Consider the following 20,906-nt stretch of genomic DNA (forward strand, 5'->3'; position numbering starts at 1 on the left):
GGTGCCCAATTCCCGTCCCCTTCAGTGTGGGCCAGACTCTCTAAGTCTCCTTCTCACCAACCGAGGGTGGTGGAAGTGATGCTGCGCCATCTCTAAGGCCACGTCCTGGGGAGGACAGCCTCTGCCTGGCGCGCTCTCTCTGGGACCACTCACCCTGGGGGAAGCCAGCCGCCATGCAGTGAGGACATTCAAGCCAACGGCGAGCACCAGCGGCAGCCACAGGAGTGGCCCCTCTGTCTGCAGCCAAGCCTTCAGGGCTGCTTCTAGACCACAAGAAGCCCCAGACCCGACTGTGCCGCCGAGCCCTTCCCACATGCCTGGCCCACGGAGACCCCAAGAAACCACAATGCTTGCAAATCAGTGTCGGGGTGATTCGTTACACGGCAATAGCTGACTAATACACCCACCCACCCCATGCGTTCTCCTCACAGCAGCTACAACGATCCTTTCATGGATGAAACTCCCACCCCACACGGATAGAAATAAATCAAAGAACAAATAAAGAAATGAGGGAGAAGACAAAGCTCTCTGTGAAAGAAAGCTTCTCTTTGTCAGCTCTGTATCTGCCAACTAACAAATATATTAGGAAAAGTGGATTAGACCATTGATGGATGCTGATAACTAGCAAGTGGACATTTTTGGAGGAACAGGATATTTGTAATCTCAGAGTATTTCCCAACAAATTATTTATTATTTAGAAAGGGAAAAATAGTAACTTTTCAGTGGAGAAAACAGGCAGACACAAGCTTAATCAAATGATCAAAACTAAAATCAAGGGGCTGGCCCCGTGGCCTAGTGGTTAAGTTCGGCGTGCTCCGCTTCAGCAGCCCGGGTTCACGGGTTCGGATCCCAGGTGTGGACCTACACCGCTTGTCAGCCATGTTGTGGCAGTGACCCACATGAAAAATAGAGGAGGATTGGCAACAGATATTAGCTCAGGGCGAATCATTCTCAGGGGAAAAAAACAACAACACTAAAATCCATAACTGCCCAGCCATCCACATCAGCCCCTGCCACCTTCCAGCATGCGTGGTCTGGCGCCTGGTGGCACCGATGCGTGCTCCTCAGAGCACTCTCCCAGCAGAGCGGGGCCGCCCGGGCAGAGGAAGATGCCAGCATGGACTGAGGAGCACAGGCCACACAACCTCAGCAGGCACTGGGGGGACGGGCGATTCTACACGCAGGGTCACAGGGCTCAGAGTCAGCCCTGTTCCGGTATTGGTTGTGCGTCTTCCGGTGCTCGCTTCCGTGTTTATGCTGCACACTTGGAGCAAGGACACTCATTCACAGACTCGGCTCCATCTACCTGACTGTCATCTGTGGAAGAAGGAAAAACCCCAATGTATCTCAGACCAAAAGCATAGTGATTTTTTGTTCATGAGAAAGAACTTTTCTCTAAGCTGTTGTACAGGGAACTTTACAAGAATTGATTTTGAGGAATCAGTTTTTTTTTTCCTAGGACTAATACACTTTTTAATTCGTTTTTTAAAAAAACTAACATCAGTGTTGGAACAAACCTACATCGTGGGCCTCCCGATAAGATGCGCTCAGAGGGACGTGATATCACTTCTGCACTATTCCACGCAAAATACAGCCCCTGAGTCTTGTCGTGAGGCAAACCAAACTGAGGGACACTCTGCAAAATACCCGGCCCATATGCTTCAAAAATGTCCACTTCAAGGAGACGAAAAAAAGATCAAGGAACTATTCCAGGTGAAAGGAGGCTAAAGAGACCTGACAGCTAACGCACAGCGTGACCCTGGATGGAGTTCCAGATCAGGGAGAGAAAATGAAGCTACACAAGACATCACAGGGATAGCTGGTGAGATTCGAATATGAACTAGATTAGATTTTGAACTAGAACTAGAACAGATTAGATACCAGAATCGTGTCAACGTTAACTTCCTGAATTTGATCTTTACACTGTGGTTGTGTAAGAGAATGTCCTTGTTCTCAGAAACTGCACACCACGGTATTTTTTAACCACTTTTTTGAGGTATGATTGACAAACAAAAGCTGTATGTACTTCATGTGTACAACTTGGCGAGTTTGGAGGTGAGGATAGCCCTGTGAAATCATCCCCACAATCTATGCCGCAAACACCCTTCACCTCCGAAAGTTTCCCCCATCTCTTTATTTCTTTTTTGTGATAAGAACACTTAACCTAAGACCCATCCTCTGAGCAAACTGTTAAGTATGTAGGATGGTGTTGTTAACTACAGGCTCCGTGCTGTGCGGTCGGCATCTAGGACTTGTTCATCTTGCATAGCTGAAACTCCGCACCTTCGACTGCTCTCTGCTGCTGTGAGTTTAACCGTCCGGGATTCATCATGTAAGTGGTATCCTGTAGTATTCGTCCTTCTGCATCTGGCTGATTTCTCTTAGTATAACGTCCTCCAGGTCCATGCATGCTGTTGCAAATGGCAGAATAAGGCTGAATAATATCCCGTTGCATGTAATATATATACCACATTTTCGTATTCCATCCATCCGTCCATGGACATGGAGGTGCTTCCATCACACCGAGTGTTTATGGGTAAAAGGGTCTGCTGGCTGCGACTTCCTCTCCAGCGGTTCAGGGAGTTATCTGTAGATAGAGATGGAGACATCTACACAGAGAAAGCGTGAACGACGAAGCAAATGGGGCATAATCTGAACAATAGGTGAGTCTGCAGAAAGAATGCATAGGACTTCCATGTTCTATTCTTTCAACTTTTCAGTGAGTTTGAAATTATATCAAAATTAAAAGTTACCAACAACAACAAAAAACATTCAATGCTAGCCAAACTGAACAAGGCTTTTGGTCAAGGTGAGCCCACGAGCGGCCAGTTTTCAATATCTGGACTAGACTGTACCCTCCATGGGGGCGGCCCTCCCGCCCCAGGTCCCAGCACGGAGCACAGCATCACGCATGCAGTGGGTCTTCGTGACTCTCCTTGGGTCGGAGAGAGAGAACCTGGAATCAGGTTCTATGAGGAGGTTCAAAGAGGAGGGTTCTATGACAGTCTAGAGGACGGAATTGGGTAAGTTTGAGCCTTCTTGCTGTTCCTCAGACACATCACTGCCACAGGGCCTTTGCACCTGCTGTGCCCTGGGCCTGGAATGCCCTCCCCAGTGCTCCTGCTTCCTCACCATCCTTCCCTGGCTGCCCCAGCTAAGAGTTCTGCAGCCCCACACCCTCCCCACCCCCCACCTGTAGACTGCATTTCCCTTCCTTACATATTCGTTCCCCATAGCACTTTTTTAAAGCTTATTTTTACTTCTTTATTTTATTGTCCATCTCTCCCACTAAAATGTAAGCTCCACAAAGGCAGGATTCTTTTGCTCTTTTTAGTCACTGCTGAATCCCCAGAGCCTAGCAGAGTGTCTGGGACATAGTAGGCATTTAATAAACATTTGACAAAAGAGAAAAAACAGGAAGAGAGGGAGGGAGGAGGGAGGGAAGGAAAGCAAGGCAGGAAAAAAGAACGAGAGAGGGAGGAGGGAGAGGAGGACTCACGCACCTCACCTGCTCCTAGGCCAAAGCTGCTTCAGCCCCATCTGGGAGCTCCTCAAGGCCCCCCGACTTCCTAATGCCACGTAGGAGCCCATCTCCAATTTGGGTCAGCCCGTGTGCAGCCCGAGGCCATTGGCCAGGGAAAGACTTGGCCTCTCCCCGAGGACTGAGTCTTCTTCTCAAAGCCGGTTGACATTTCCACTTAAAAAGACGTCGTCCAGCCTGAGGAAGCCGAGTACGTGCTTCCTGCCTGCTTCTCGCTCGGCTGTGGCCGGGCCGGGCCAGCTCTGGCTTTTCATCCAACTTGAGCATTTAAATGACCCCCTGCTCCAGCCCGCTTTTATCTGCCTTTGGCCCACCTGCCATCTGTAAGCCGTTTCCTGCCCGCAGCCCACCGCTCACCTCTCGTTAACAGGAAGCAGACTGGGGAGGCCAGGCTGCAGGGCAGATCCTGGGTGGGACCGGCAGAGCTGGGCAGTGGATAGGCTTGGCCAGAGACTGGCACTACGTCTCCATCAGACTTTAATTCCACCTCAGCTTGGTCAGAAAGGAATGTGGTTAATTCAACACTGTGCATGGGCCCCCAAAGAACCAGACAGAAGCTGCGTACCGTGGCAGCCTGGGGAGCCAGGCGCGGGTTGGTGACAACGGCTGATGACACGTGCGCGTGCTCGTCTCCTCGAGGCTCACGGCAGGCCTGGCGGGCCATCACATTTATCAAGGGGAGGCTGGGGCTCCAGGGCTCTCGCCCGACGCCAACAGAAGCAGCTGGGTAATTCCCTCTCCCGTCTCCTTCCACATTCAGGGCAAACTTGTTAAGATGTTTTTCCTCCCAAATCATTTACGTGTGCATCACGAGTGCATCACACGTGTTACAGGTGACGCAGGAGCAGGCTAGGGCTGGGACAGGCCTGGAACCACCCGCTTGCTGGCCCCTCCCCGACCTGTCCCCCCCTTGTCCCCCTTCCCCCATGCCCAGGCCTGCCCTCCTTGAGCACCTCTGTGTCGGCCGCCCACGACTCCTCACCTTGGGGATGTGGTTTTGGGGCCTCTGACCAAAGCACTGTGTGTTTGGGGGTTTCCCCAGCACCTAGCATAGTGAGCACATAACTGACTTAGAAATCCATGCGTTTAATGAGTCATTCACTGATTCATTAATTTACTGAACAGACGTCTCCTGAGCGCTGACTGTGCGGAACAGTGCTCTAGTGCTGGGAATGCATCGTGTCCATGCACGCATCTGCGTGTCTCCCTGTGTGTCCGTGTTTGTCCCTGTGTCCCTCTGTGTGTGAGTCCCTGTGTCCCTATGAGTGTGCTCCACATGTTTCTACGTGAGGAGCAGCTGACACGTCACACACGTGGTCGGTGGCAGGACAGGGTTCTAAGCCCGGGTGGGCCTGACCCACTTTCCCTGCCGCCAGGTGGCTAATACAAGGTGAGCTGTGGCCTGGGCGGACCATGTCCCCAGGTTTTCCCTCAGGACGAGCTGCTTCAGGACAAGCCCTGCTCACAGCAGCCTCGATCCTGGAAGCTGTGCGGGTGTTGGAGGGCCAGGGGAAAGCCCATGGTTCTTACTAAAGTACCCTCCAGAACAACACAACTCTGTGCAAAGCACGTGGGAAGAGCCTGGGGGAGGGAGGGTCATCCATGAGACCAAAGAGAGGGGGCGAGGTGAAGAGCAGGAACTGGGGGCGAGTGGGGCTGTTTCCAATCCTGCTCTGCTGTTCATTAACACAGCAGCCTGGGGCACCTTGAAGAGTCTTCCACAGCCTCGATCTCCTCACCTGAGAAATGGAGACGCACTTCCGGCATTTAGACAGCACCCTGATACAGGGGAGCTACTGTATTTCCTCAAGTGCAGGATGCCCCATCACAAGGCGCTCGGTCAACCTGTACCACCGAGAAGGAAACTGCGAGGACACGGTGCTGGCTGATCATTTTGTTTTTACTTGGTGCTTACTGGAGGAGCTCTCTTTCACTCATTTAGACATGGATTCTTACTGTATGACGCTCTCGGGCATACACAAAAAAGAAGATATCAATGAAAACAACAGGTGACAGAATATCCCAAACGTCGTCCCCTTTGGAGTCTGGCTCTTTGAATCACCGCTGGGCTCAGAGTGCACGCTGTTTCCTCTGTGTCCTCAAGAGCAGGGGTGACTAAGCCGGAGGGTCTTCAACCCACATCCCAATTACCGTATTTCATCAAACACAAGAGGCCTTTGCCTGTAAGATGAGTCCCAATCTTAGAGATGTTAGAATGGGGAGGATGTGGGACAGACGTGTTTCTCAGACTTGATGAAAAAGAAAAAAAGGAGAAAGCGGCCTGGACTACTTTCTCTGGCCCGAGGACAGTGATGTGAAATTTGCAAACCAGTTCAGAGATGTTAAGAACGTGAAAACACAAATGTGCATCTGATGATGGAGGAAATGTGGGCCTGTCATTCAGAAGGGGAAGGAAGGCTGTGGCTGAGAACAGGATGCACGCTCCTCCGGGTCGGAGCTGGACTCTGGCGAGTCTTCTCACTTCTGGGATGGTGGTGGTGAACCTGGGCTAGCCCGGGCTAGCCTGGGCCAAGGAGAAGGGACCCTGGAGACAGCTGACTCAAAGGGTCAGCTTTGACAGAAACAGAAACTACCTTAAATGCGGTCTAAATTGGTGGTCCAGGGTCTCCTCACTCTTTAATGAAGGGGGGTCACTTCCACGTTCAGTTTTCCACCCCATCACCATTCTGGAGCCACCTTGTTATCCCAGAGCCCCCTGGATGGAAACTGCTCAGGCCTGAAGAGTCCCCCTGGGTCCCAGCTTCTGTTTTCTGGAACACAGGCTGCTGTTTGGAATTCTGGCCCCCATCTCCTAGGCCAGAGGCAGACAGGGCTGGAGGAAACCCAGAACATCTGAAGGGACTGCCGTGCTCGGGACAGGTACACACACCATGGCCGGGGCTACTGCTAGCTCACAGCTTGGTTTCAGCCCCCATCACCTCACCAGGTATCTTGCTGTAGGAGGGGACAGGTGGCCCTGGTCATCAGATAAGTCTTAGGAACAAGCAGCATCACCCCTGCATTCATTTAACAAATATTGATCAAGCTCCTAGTGCATGTGCCAAGCTCCATGCAACACACATCAGGTCAGACACGGTGGCCAGGGGAGGCCAATAGGTATCATCTCACATGCCCAGATTGATTGGTAATGCCTGTCTGGAGAGCTGTGATCTATTGGTAATGTCTGCCATGGCCAGGAGAGGGGAGGATATGGCATCACTGGTTCTAATTCAGGAACTCCTGACAGTAGCACACAGACAGGAGTAACACACAGCCCTTGCTTTCAAGGGGTAGTTCACTGGGATGGACAAAATAATTAATTAATGGCCCTAACCCAACATTACAAATTCATTTGTGGCCAGATTTTGTGTTGAGGCATTCATTCATGCTGAATTTTTTCTCCCTGGGCTTTTCCCCTTCCTTCCCCCAATCAGGCAGCAGCAGGCTCTGGGCCTCCCGGCCTGGAGAAGGCGTTTGGGGGTCGAAGTGGGGGAGGGGACTGTCAGCCTTCCTGGCCTGGCTTCCCAAAGTCTCAACCCCATGCGGAAGGCAGAGCAGGAGCTGAGTGACAGGCCAGCAAGAGAGGAACAGGGCTTCCTCCCGTAAGAAAGAGATTCAAATACCACCTCAGGACCATCAAGCTGCACAACCCCAGGGGTGCCATTCCCATCACCCTTCACCGCACGGCCTCTGCTAGGCCTCTGTTTCCCACAAGCCAAAGAAATGACACTCTAACTGTGAAATTTCAGGCCAAGTGAGAAAATGTATTTTGTGTTTACAAAGAGGGGGAAAAAATACCCTTCTCTGAGCCCTTTAATTAATTAATTTGTATTTATTAATTGTTTTATTAAATTATTAAATAATACTAATCCATTATATTAATTTATTAAACTAATATTAATAATTATATTTTAATATAAACCTATTGTCAATTTATTATTTACTATTTAATTAGTAGCTGCCTTACTGCCATTAAGCAGCCCTAGATCTGGCCCCTTGGCCAGTGTGGAGCACCAGGCTGATCTCGTGTCTCCTGCGTCTAGGCCGAAGGCAGTGTATCAGTCAGGAAGGGCTGCATTGGGGTTGGTAACAAACAAACCCCCAATCCCAGCAGCTGAAGACAGTAAAGATTTGCTCCTTGCTCCTTCTCCATGTCCATCACAGGCGAGCAGGGGAGGTCTGCTCATCACGGACATCAGGGATCCCAGCTAAAGGAGCAGCTGCCACCTCCACTGTTGTCAGGCACGACATCGGAGGGTCCCACATGGGCTTAAATTAAGTGCTCTAGCACCGGCAGTGACTCATCTCTGCTGCTCGCAGCTCATGGGCTGGCTGTATGTGGGAGCAGTGCCACCTCCCCACCACAAGGGGTCAGCAAGTGCAATCCTACCAGGTGCCCAGACAGGGGCACTAACGTCCACTACAGACGGCCTGCTGGTAGCGGTCACTGCCATACAGGCATTGGGAGGCCTGGGGGGTCAGCAGTGAAAGAAGTAAACTCAGACACTGACGGCCTCGCCGGAGACAGACAAGTGTGACAGAATCAGTGATTTTATTGCATCTATGGCGAGGGCTGCAAAGAAGTGCAGGGTGCCAGGGTGTCAAACAGCGTGATGGAACCTCACAGAGGTGTTTAGAAGGCTCCCTTTGGGCCTGGGTTGATGTTTAGGGTAAAACCTGGAGGATGACTAGGAGTTCTCTGGGTAAGTGAGTGGAACTGCCTTCTGAGAGGTGGGCAGGGTGGTTGCAAGTCCCTGTGGCCTCAGGAAGTGTCAGTCTGTTCCAGGAACTGTGAGAAAGCCATCACTGCTGGCGCAGAGAGCACAGAGAGTGCGATGCAGCTGGGAAGGTCAGCGGCCAGATCATTCATGGTCTTGTAAGCCGGGTTTATGAACCTGGCCTTTATCCTAAGAGCCGTGGGGAGCCATGGAGGGTTTTCAGAAGAGGAGTGGTGATAAGGTGTTGAACAGCGTCCTCTGGTGGCCGTCTGGGGAGTGGCCTCTTCAATGCGCCCATCCTGGGCTGGGTTCTAAGCCTTCCTTGCAGTCCTGGAGCTTCAGTCCTTCTGAGACTGCCTGCCCCGTTAATGCTGGCGGACCCAGCTCACAGGGGCCAGCCTCCCAGATGGCATGCCACCAAGCCACGCTCTCCAGGAGACGCCAGACGGACAGGGCAGCGCTGCGTGGAGCAGACCCAGACAGCGCAAGGTCTGGCCAGCCTGGGTCTTCTCCAGCAGGTGCCTGGTTTGGGTTTGACTTAAGATGCTGAGCACGGAGAGGGGAGGGACCCTGATTACCCTCCCTTAGAAATCCGGGAGGGGCCTTTAATCTCAGACCTCAGATGAGTGTGTGCCTGGTTTACTGTTCAGGCAGACAGACAGCCAAGGAGCGGAAATGGAATGATGGCAGCTCAAATTCTCCGCATTACTGACGGCAGATAAACCCGAACCGGCCAGAAGCAGGGGATCTGGTGGCTACCGCCCGGACTCGCATGTCTGTGGTCTGTTTCTGCCTGAAACTGCAGTTGCTTATCGCAAGTTGCAGGCGAGCTGTTAGTCATGGCTTCCTCAAAGCACAGCCTCAAGCCAGAGACTTTTATCAGCTGTTTTTCTTCTTTATTTTCTTCCTCATTTCAGACGGGATGAATTGAGCCAACTGAACTTTCTGGAAAGAGACGTGTTTTTCCTCCTTCGTTTTCAGAAAGTAATACATGTGCCCACTATAACATTGCCAAGAGGTGGTCAGGGGCTTGAGTCTTCCTTTCACCCCCAAACCCCCATTTCCCTTCCCAATTACCAGTACCTTCCATCCTGCCAGGGAGACCAGGCACGTGGCAGCAACCACGAATCCACCCATTTCTACAAAAGTTCTGTTCCGTGAATACGCTCTGTTCCTCACTGGCTGCTGGCTTTACGTCTGTAGGGGAAGAATATTATGAAATAGCTCAGTCATTTTGGGGTGCTCCCATGAGCACCCCTTCTGCTACCACAACCAGACCACAAAATGCGGCTTATTGCTCAAGGAGGAGGAGAACGGATGTGAAGGGGTAAACCCTCAGCTTTGAGCATCGAAATAACTTTTTTGAGGTTTTTTAAGTCCTAGGTGAGACAGCGGTCTTGCAAGCCGGGCTCTCAGGCGTGAGTGAAGTTTCCCGGCATCCCCAGAGCTGGGTATTCTCTCATACGAGCCACACGTGGAGGACTGGCCTGGGCATGCATCAGGGGGAGGAGGCAAGATGCAGAAAGGGAAGAGAAAAGCACGAGAGAGGAAGGGCGGGGCGGGGGTGGGGGCAAGCGAGAGGGACAAGTCTGGCGGCAGTCCTCTGGGTGGAGAGGTGGGGACGCCCAGCGGCCCTTCCACACTCCTCCGAGTGGTCTGGAGCGATGGCCTGTGGCAGAGAGCCTCACTGTGGGCCCTCGTAGCAATCAGCCCAGGAAACAGACGCCCCTCTGAGCATTTCAGCAGAAGGAGTTGAAGGCAGGAATTGGTTACGCAGGCGCTGGAACAGCTGAGAAGCTACACAGCCGGGAAGCAACCTTGAGTTCAGCAACTGCAGGAATCTGCCTCCACTTCTGGAACTGAGGGGACAGGAGGAGGAAGCGCGGGAACCAGGGTCAAGGAGGAAGCGGCAGCCGAGGAGGAGAAGACAAGCGGCCACACAGGTGTAGCTGGAAAGGGAGGAGGGGCACCGCGGCTTCTCCTCCAGTGCCTCCCAGCGGTTCACCCTGCTGACCAGGCACCTGGGAGCGCAGCCGTTGGGGATCCCGTGACGCAGAGAAAGGGAAGGGCCAGAAGGGGATCTGAAGGCAAAGAGGCCCAGGACCCACAGCCCAGCCCCACCTCTAACACGGTCCTGAGTGGCAGAATAGAAATGGCGGACAGAGGGCCCAGGGAAGGGGCCTGAGAGAACACCCCTGCTTCCCGTGGCCGGTGTGTGGTCTGTTGGCGTTTGAGAAGGTCCCTGTGCCCCCTCGGGGAACGTGGAAGATGGCTGAGGGGGGAGGTTGGTGAGCTCATGGGGGAAGGGGGTCACCACTCTAAGGAGCAAAGTGACCCTGATCGAGGATTGCAGAACAGCCAAGCTGGGGAGTCATCAAAATAATAGCTGCAGTCAAAGAGTTCCATAACCCAAATGATGTCATGTCTTTGACAGAACACCAACGTGGCCCCAAGGGTGACAAAGCCCGAGAACAGTTTGAATGGAATGGTTTCATGAAATGGGAGAATAGAAAACAGCCGTATTTCTAAAGAAATATCTAATATGATTTTAAATACATATATGTAAATTAAATATTATAATTAAAAACAAAAAACCGAGAGCAAAGAATGATTCACTCATTTTTGTACATCTGAGATGCCATTCATAAATTTTGACAGCCCCACCAGGCTGGTTGAGAAATGCCTGCCGAACGCCACAGCTTTCGCTGCTCCCGAGTTACATGGTGTTCAGTGGTCTCTTTGGCAGCTGTGCATTTGCTGCAAACTAGCATCCTCTTTCTCATTCTGCATTTTAAGTCTTTTTTGGGGCGAACAATCACTTCTCACCTAGAATGGAGTTGAAACCCAATCCCCCAGTTTGCAGGAACACGGTGTACTAGTGAAAGGCACGCTAGCTGCTATAACAAGCAAACCTCCACATTTCAGTGACTTAACACAGCTGAAGTTTGTGTTCCACTCAACAGCACAAAGCAGGTGTGAAGTGGGTGGCTCTTCTACGGGACGATTTAGGGACCAGGCTCCTCCTGTCTGTGGCTCTGCCGCCCTCAGGAGCACTTCGCTTCTAGCAATGGGTAGAGACAGAGCAGGGAGGAGCAGGTGTGGGAGGTTTTTAAGCAGAGCACCTGACATCTACCCACATTCCATTGGCCAGAATTCAGTCACATGGCCACAGCTGACTGCAAGGGATCCTGGGAAATGTAGTCCAGCTGTGTGCCCAGGAGGAAGAGGAAACGGGTGTGGTGAACAGCCAGCCAATCTCCCCCACACAGGGACCCCATGAGTTTGCCTGCAATGCCATTAAACGTCCCCCAGCAGATGGAGCTTCTTGAAAGTCTGCCCGTTGGAACTTTGTTCCCCGTGGGTTACAACCACAATCTCATTTCAGTGCTCTCTGAACAGTGCTTCCTGCAACAGGAGGCCTGGCTTTGAAGCCCACTCAACCGTTTATTTAGCAAACATCTGCAGCAATGGCTAGGACATGGCTCCTGTCCTCTGAGGGCTCTCCGTGTCCCTGGAGCCAACAGACCCAGGAGGAGAGAGCTGCTGAATGTGGGATGATGTCAGAAATCTCGCTGTGCACCTGTGGAGCAGGAGGTTGCCCAGAGCTGCAGCGAAAGGCCCACAGCTGAGGTCAGCTCAGGACAAGGCTCTCCATGTCTCAGCGGGGCAGCCTGCCTTCTGTCTGCAGGGCTCTCCGAGAGCGGCCAGACCTCTGACCCTCACTGTCAGCCCATCCCACCCCTCCAGGCGGGGGCCAGGCTGTCTGTGCCGCAGCCTGTACCAGGGGGGCTTATTCACGCATGTGGTCGTGAGTTATTGGTGTACAACAGTTTCTCAACCTCAGTCCTTTTGGCCGTTGGGGCAGGATAACTCCTTGTTGGGGGCAGGGAGGGGCTGCTCTACGTACTGTACGATGTTTAGCAGCACCCCGACCTCTGCACACTAGATACTGTTAGCATCCCCCCTCTGAGTTGTGGCAACCAAAGCTGTCTCCAGACCTTGCCAAATGTCCCCTGGGGGGGCAAAATCGCCCCCAGTTGAGAACCATTGGCCCTGAGCCATGAGTGTCACACCTGCTTACACATTTGAATCACCTGGGAAGCTACAGAAAATTCCCAGTCCAGACCCAGCAAGTCGACTCCTTAGGTACGTGCCTAAGATAAATGAGCACATATGTCCGCAAAAGACTGTAGGACGGTGTTCCCATCAGCTTCCTTAATAACAGCCGATGCCTGGGCACAGCCAGATGCCGTCCACAGGAGAAGAGACGCACAAATTAGCATATATTCATACGGTGGAGTAACATTCATCAGTAAAGAAAGGAGAAACCAGCAACATGCGTGAATCTCACTGATATTAAGTTGAGCAAAAGAAGCCTCACCCGACAGGACGTGCGTGTGACTCTGTGTATGTGAAATTCCAGAACAGGCAAAACTAACCTATCGTGACAGAGGTGTGGCTGTCTCCGGGGGAGCATAGTGACTGGAAGCTTTCTGGGGCTGCAGATGTTCTGTCTTGATCTACAGGGTGGCATACGGTGTATGCATACATAACAGTCAAGCTGTGCACTTAAAGTTTGCACAGGGAACTGTATGCAGTTATTCCCTGTATTAGTTTCCTGTGACTGCTGTAATAAGTTCCCATAAACTTGGTGGTTTAAAAGAACAGAAATTTATTCTCTCCCAGTTCTGGAGGCCAGAAGTGTGAAGTCAGGGTGTCAACAAGGCCACGCTCCCCCTAAGGGCACTAGGGGAGAATCCTTCCTTATCTATTCCAGCTCCTGGTGGCTGTCAACACTCCTTGGCTTGTGGCCACATCCCTCCCATTTCTTCCTCTGTGGTCACAGTGCCTTCTCCTCTGTGCGGGTCAAATCTCCCTCTGCCTCCCTTTTATAAGGAGACATGTGACTGCATTTAGTGCCCACCCAATAATCCAGGATAATTTTCCCATTTCAAGATCCTTAGTCACATCTGCAAAGTCTTCACCATGGAAGGGAACATTTATAGATTCCAGGGATGAGGACCTGATATCTTTGCGGGCCTGTATTCAGCCTACTACATACCTAAATTAAAAAGAAATTTTTAAAATTACGAGTGTGATGGCCCCACCCCACACCCACTGAACCAGGATCTCTGCTGTTTTGGGTTTAAATTCCACCGGGATCCCGGAATGTGGTGGGTCTGATCTGAGGTCGTGTTTCTCTTCTCCTCTGTGCATTCGGGGAGGGTAGGGATGTGCCTTCTCATCCATTGCTTTGTCACCAGCATGAAGTTGATCTCATGAACTTACTAAACAATGAGTGAATTAATGCACGAATGAATATAGACACTACTAAGATCTGTTTTTTACTTGTAACACTTCTGATATCAAATGTGTGGGTTTTCCACACCAAGCCATTCTCCAGTTCTCTGTGGACACCAGCTGAGTGTCCTCAGTTTAGTTCAACTCTGACACTAACTGCCTGGAGTTGGCACAGACCCACAGGTTAAGGGCTCACAAGCCTGCCCCCACTTCAGACGCCAGTTACAGTAGTGGGTCTCCAGATTACCCACACTTCTGTCCCATTTGGCTATAAATCGAGGGTTCCCACGACCTCCTCCTCAGGTTCGATATTTTGCTGTAACAGCTCACAGAACTCGGAGAAACACTTTCCTTATATTTCCTGGTTTATCCTAAGGACACAGATGAACAGCCAGGTGACGAGGTACAGAGGGTATAGTCCAGAAGGGTGCCCAGTGCAAGAGTTTGTCCCCACTGGGTTTGGGCTGCACCACCCTCCGGGCCCATGGATGCGTTCGCCAGCCCAGAAGCTCTCCAAACTCCTTCATTTAGGGTTTTTGTGGAGGCTCCATTGCATAGGCACCACCGATTAAGCCACTGGCCATTGGTGATTAACTCAATCCCCAGCCCCTCTCCTCTCTGTGGAGGTCAGGGATGGGGCTGCAAGTTCCAAACCCTCTAATCATGTGGTTGGTTCCCCTGGCAACCAGCCCCCATGCTGACGCCATCCAGGGACCACGGAGAGTCACTGCATTAGGATCAACTCAGGTGTGGTTGAAAGTGGCTGGTTAGGAATAACCGAAGACGCTCCTGTCCCCCCATCAGGAAATTACAAGGGTTTTAGGAGCTCTTGTGCCAGGAACCTGAGACAAAGACCAAATGTACATTTCCTATCCTATCACAGTATCACAACAGAGCACTAGTGTTGCCACAGTCACTTGGAACGATTTGAAGTTGGAAGACCCAGCTTCAAACCCCAGCCCTGTCACTTCTCGGCTGAGTGACCATGACTAGGTCCCCTTCCCTGTCCCACCCTATTTCCTCCTGGGGAAAGTGGGGCTGCCAGAATTGTTGGAGGAATCATGAGATGACGTCCGTCCTTGTAAAGCTGTCTGCAATCCCAAACAGATGCAGTTCCTCCCTCCACGTCACCCGACACGATGCCCGTCGTGAAGAGTCAAAGTCAAAAGATGCCGGGTGTTAAGCAAGTGGGACTGGATGTGCCTGCCTCCGTGCTGGCATAAGATGTGCTCTCCATGCATGTGCAGAGCTTGTGAAATGGCTGAGGCCTCTGACGGCAGTGAGAAGGAGCCCTGCCGAATGTGGCTGGGGTGGCGTAACAGACCAGGCCCTTTGGAAGATGAGAACAGTAAAAACCTTTCCTGAGTGACGATGATGTCCCAAACCAGGGTCACTTTGCCTCCATAACAGCACACCTCATGCTGTTTAGTTTGACGGGGAAAAACAAACAAACAAAAGAAAATAAACACCACCACAACAACAAAACCCCCGTTCTCGGGAGAGCCCGAGGTCTGACGGCCTTTCTCTGAGGAGCCTGCTTGGTTTGGGATTTCAGGCAGGTTTGTGGGGGAAGAAAAGGGCCTGGTGCCCTGGAAATTTCCTAGTAGGGTTTATTTTGAAGCAAAGGTTTGGCAGCCCTGACCCAGTCTCCTTGGCTAGACAGTGCCTCTTTGAGGAGAGTCAAAAACAGCAGAAGGATGGGAAATGGTCCTTGAATGGGCTGGTTTTAGTAGAATCCTCTTCTTCCAAAAAGAATGGCCAAAGACTAGCCCAGGCATCCCTTGCTTTATGGAATTCAACTCCACTCGCCTGTGGTCAGCAGACTAACGCCCCCCCGCCCAAAGATGTCCTTGCCCTAATTCCCGGAACCTGTGCGTATGTGACCTGACGTGGCAAAGACTCTGCAGATGTGATTAAGGCCCTGTGACGCCAAGATTATCCTGGGTTATCCGGGGGGCCCCTTCTAATCACACACACCCTTGAATCAGAGAGCCTTTCCCCAAGCGGTCAGAGAAAGGCGTGAAGACGGAAGGAGGATCAGAGAGATGCAGTGTTGCTGGCTTTGAGGACGGAGGAAGGGGCCGTGAGCCAAGGGATGTGGGCTGCTGCTAGAAGCTGGGAAGGGCTGGGAATAGATTGTCCCCCAGAACTTGCAGAAGGAGCCAGCCCTGCTGGCGCCCTGATTCGGCCCAGTGGACCCGTGTTGGACTTCTGACTGCCAGACTGTAAGAGAATAAATGTGTGTTGTTTGAGCTTCTCAGTTTGTGGAAGTTTGTTACATCACCTTTTCTGAGCACCTACTGTGTGCCCGTTCCCAGGATGGGATCCCTCATCCTCATGACTCCTGTGACATGGAGCTTGTGACCCCATTTTATAGATGAGACTGAGGCTCAGTAGATGAACTGACATCTCGAGAGGGCCTGAGTGGGACGAGGACCCTCGGCTGACTCCAGGTCGCCCTGAGCCGCCGGCTGCTCACTGGTAAGGTGGGTGTGTCACTCCTCCCTGGGGGAGGTGACATTGACTGTGAGTGTGTGTGTGACATGGGGCCCATGGTGGGTGTTTAGACAGTGTTACTTCTCTCACCCCTTTCCCCAAATGTCAGGTGTCCCAGCAGGTCTGGCTGCTAAGTGGGTAACATTTTCTTCCCCACTGCGACTATAAAACCATTGTAACATCAACCTCTGTGCCAGGGGCACAGACCTCCCCAGATAGACACTGTCCTGTGGGTAACAGGCTACGAGGCTCTCATTGGCAGAACTGGGGGCAGGGCCCCTGGCCTCTCCTGTTGGCCCTGACTAATTGCTGTGTGACCCCAGGCTGGTCCCCGCACCTCTTTGGGAAGTGTGTTGTCGGGGGGGGGGGCAGCACTCTCAAGTCCCCCTGTGGCGCCAGCCTGAGTGAGCCGACTCTGGTCCCCATCAGGAGGACTGGCTGGGCTGGTGGCTGCTGTGGTGCCTGTACACGCAGCCTGGGAGGTCACACAGGGGCCCTCCTGCCATCCAGAAGGCACAGGTGTGGATTTTTCTCTGCCCCGAGTTCTCACCCTCACTGCCCTCCTTGGCCGGGCCTGACTCCTGGACCAGGGCTCTTAGACTGAGCTCCTTCCCCGGGAAGCACCCCGGCCGCGGCCCAGCCCTGGCCCAGCACTGAGGCTCTGCGTTCCGGCCTGGCTTTGCCAGCGGGCAGCTGGCTGACCTCAGGCCAGCTGCTCCTTGGAAGGGAAACCTGCGGAACTTTCAGCTGTGAGGGAAGTGGGATGGCCCAGGGGTCCCCAGCTGTCCCTGGCTGTCCCCTCACCCCTGAAAAGCCGGAAGGGAATTGTCCCTTGGCTCAGCCTTTCTCACACTTTGCTGTCGGCATGGAAGGACATGGTAGGGCCGGGGGCCCCATGATGCTGGCCTAATCTATGGGGTTGAATTGTGTCCCTTACAAAGATATGTTCAAGTCCTAACCCCCAAACCTGAGAATGTGACCTTATTTGGAAATAGGGTCTTTGCCGACGTAATTGGGTTAAATGGTGGACTAGCGTGGGCCCTGAATCTAAGGACTAGAGTCCATATAAGAAAAGAGGAATTTAGACACAGACACCCAGGAGAAGGCCATGTGACAATGAAGGCAGAGGTTGGAGTGACATGTCTATAAGCCAAGCATACCGAGGATTGCCGGCAACACCAGAAGCCAGGACGGCAGGAGAGGATCCCCCTAGAGCCCCAGAGAGAGCCCGGCCCAGCCCGCACCTTGATCTTAGACGTCCAGCCTCCAGAACTATAAGCTTTTGAAGTTTTAAGAAACCCAGCATGTGGCACTTTGTGACGGCGGCCCCAGGACACTCACACACCACTGCCTGCTGTTGCCCATTTTCTAGTGGTCAACGCTTTGAGGAAACATGGGAAAATCAGCAGGCGTCCCTCGAGGCTGAGTGCATCCAAATTCAAAGACTGGCCTTTATTCACAGCTTCTGTCCTTCCTTGACTGCTGGGGGCTCAGCTGTCCCGCTATGAAGGGATGGTGGTCAGCAATATCCCACTTGACAGACGGGAAAACCGAGCCTCTGTGAGCTCTACGCCTGGCCCAAACAGTCCCTCAGCAATTCACAGCCTCATCTTCTGCCGCCCAGTCCAGCCAGGTCCGTGGATGCAGCTCAGCCTCCTTTCTGCCCAGATGTTGGACCAAGTCCTTGAATTCCCGGCAAAAGGGAGCGGTCCTCAAGAAGCTTCAGAGCTCCAATTAGGACCGTTGACTGTGGCTCTGTAACCTGCTTTGTGGCGAGCCTGAGAAGTGACTGCGGTGCAGTGGGCTGGCGAGCGACTTCAGCCTGGCAACAGGACTCTTTTTCATGAGCATGAACTGCCATCAGCCCTGTCGAAACAGAAAAGGGCTCTGGGCCTGAGGTTGTGGCCACAGGACTCCCTGAGCCCAGCTGGTCAGCCCAGCCCAAGACGCGCGGCCACTGAAAGCCACAGGAGTCTCCCCACCCAGGTGACCTCTCCTGCACTGTGCAGAGCCTGCTGTCTGCTGGCAACACCCACAGAGGTGTCCCCTCCCAGGAAGGGGTCAGACTGGGCACGTCCAGCCCTGTTCCTTCCTAGAACACCCCAGGCCCACACCAGCTGCCGGGAAGGCCCCCTGGGGATCGTGCGTGCTGGAGGGCTCCTGCTTCTGTAGAGCCACAGGGGCCGGGGGCGGGGGGGGCACCCGCCAGCATGACCACCTTCGAGCCCTGGAGCCCCACATTTCAGAAGAGGACACCGAGGGCCCAAGAGAAGGAGGGACTGGCTGAAGGTCCAATATTTACAGCCTCCCACATTGGTGGAGCGGCAGGTGTGTCCTGCAGGGCACGCAGTGGGTGCACAGAAAGTAGGGGTGTGGACGGACTGCAGGGCTCCTGGGGCAGGAATGTGGGAGCTGATGTGGGTGGAGGGGGGAGGCCAGCGTACAAAGGGCATCATGGACCGTTCTGGGAGTCAGGACTTTTTTCTGGAAACCAAGAGGACTGTAGCTGGGGTGTGACGGGATCAGCTCAGTGTCTAGGTCCCAGCTACCCCAGAGGACCGACTCCTCCCTCCGGTCCACAGCTTCCCCACGCCACGTCTGGTAACTAGCCAGCTCTCTCTGTTGACGGCCCCTCCCTCGTTCTGGTTTCTCAGGCCGAACACCGCAAGGTCGTCCTTGATGCCTCATTTTCTTGTGTCTCACGTTCAGTCGCTGGGTGGCCTGTTACCCCACCTTCAAAATGCAGCCCAAGTCCAGCCTCGTCTCCCGCCTCCGCTGCCTCCGCTTGGTCGGAGCCGCCGTCTCCTCTCGCCCAGGCCACGCAGTGGCCTCCCCACTGCTCCCCTGCGAGCCCGCCCTTGCCCCCACGGCCTGTCCTGACGCGGCAGGCTGACGGATGCTTGGAAAATGACCCCAGTAGGTTCCCGTGCCCCTGCACTCAGGCGCCTCCAAGGTCTCTGTATCTGCGCTGGGGCAAATAGTGTCCCCTCAAAATTCACGTCCAGCCGGAACCTGGGAACGTGACCTTATTTGGAAATAAGGTCTTTGTAGCTGTGATCAAGTTAAGATGAGGTCATACTGGAGTAGGGTGGGCCCTAATCCAGTGACTGGGGTCCTCATAAGAGGGAATTTGGACATGGACACAGAGGGAAGAACAACATGACGACCGAGCAGAGACTGGGGGGATACAGCCACAGCCAAGGAACGCCTGGGGCCCCCAGGAGCTGGAAGAGCGGGTAAGGATCCTCCCCCGGAGCCTTCAGAGGGAGCCTGGCCCCGCTGACACCTGGATTTGAGACTTCTGGCCTCCAGACTGTGAGAGAATAAATGTCTGCTGTTTTATGCCACCCAACTGTTGGTAATTGGTTATAGCAGCCACAGAAAATGAGCACAGTGGCCACACATGGTGCAGAAACACTGCATCCTCTATCTGGCGGGTGGAGACTGGTGGATGCCCATCAGACAGCAAAGGCTCTGAGAAGTCCTGCAGGGAAGAGCATGTTCCATTCTCCCAAGCTCATTCAGTCCTGAGAGCATCTATTCCCATCTACTGTTTAACCTCCTCTGGGGTACACTTTGGGAAATGTTGGACGGAAAAGCCCAGAGGTCCCCTCCAGATGGAAAATTCTATGGCTTTTAGAATTGGAAGCCAAGCCATGAAATAAACAGAAATTTGTATGCATAATTAGATACTGATTTTTAAAATAGCCAAAATCCTCTTCCATTTTGGGGGAAGCGAAATCAGTCCAGGGAAGAAGAGCTGCTCTAGTTAACCAATGAGCCGTGAACCCCACTGACCAGGTGGGAGCCCTGATCTGAGGTCCATCCGTGTGTGAATGAGGACAATTGTATTGTGCTGGATTATTTCCTTGGGCTATGTTCCTAGAAGTGGAGTTTCTGAGTCAAAGGCTTGGCATTTTTAAGACATTTGATTCACAGCGCCAAATTGCTCTCCAGAAAGTTCAGATTTACACTTCCACTAACGTGGTGAGGGGGGCCCATCTCCCCATCCGTGCCCACAAGGGGCATTATCACACTTGATGTCTCTAAATTGTCCCGTGTGTTTTGACCACAAAGGTAAATAAGAGTTTTTACCGAGTTATCTGCGTTTCCATTGGACAGTGCCCAGACCAGCCTGCCCGCTGGCCCATCCCCGCCAACGGAGGACTCTTGCCAATGACCAGGCAGCAGTGCCCTGAGGTCAAGCCAAACTTTTCAGAGGAAACAGCAAACCTCACTCAGATGTGGCCTGAAACATTAAACCCTGAAAAAGAGACGATTCAGTGTCACCGGCTCCTTCCCCAGGGGCCGAGCTGGATGGAGAGGAGAGGTTGCACTTAGGGCTCAGGAAAACCTGGGTTTGTCCTGGCGTGGCCCCTTTCTAGCTCTGTGACCTCGGGCAACTCACCCGACCTCTTTGCTTCCTCGTCTGATGTGGGGTATGACAGCCCCAGCCTCTCGGGGCCGTGATGAGGTTTAAGTTACGTCCTCATTGTGAGATGGAACCCTAACACAAGCGAGAGTTCCCGATGGCCCGGTCTAGAGCGTTGCAGACAAAGTTAATCCAGCACCAAGAAAGATTAGGAAGGAGTTTGGATTTTTGCTTGCGTTTCTCTAAAACATTGCAAGGAATGCACTCCTTAACCCGCAGTGCGGTTTCTCAGAACCCTGCTCCTCTTCTCCGACCTCTCTGAGCGCCCGCAGCGCCTCCAGCTCCCTCCTGCACTCACCCCAGACCTCGCCCCAGAGCCCAGCTCTCAGTGTCGCCTCTCGCCCCTCCTCTCCCCTCCACTTTCTTTTATTATGAAAACGAGTTTCCTCTCTCCAGTTGTGCTGGTTTTCTCATCCAC

This window comes from Diceros bicornis, chromosome 32, assembly GCF_020826845.1.
Source record: "Diceros bicornis minor isolate mBicDic1 chromosome 32, mDicBic1.mat.cur, whole genome shotgun sequence".
NCBI classification, from domain to species: Eukaryota; Metazoa; Chordata; class Mammalia; order Perissodactyla; family Rhinocerotidae; genus Diceros; species Diceros bicornis.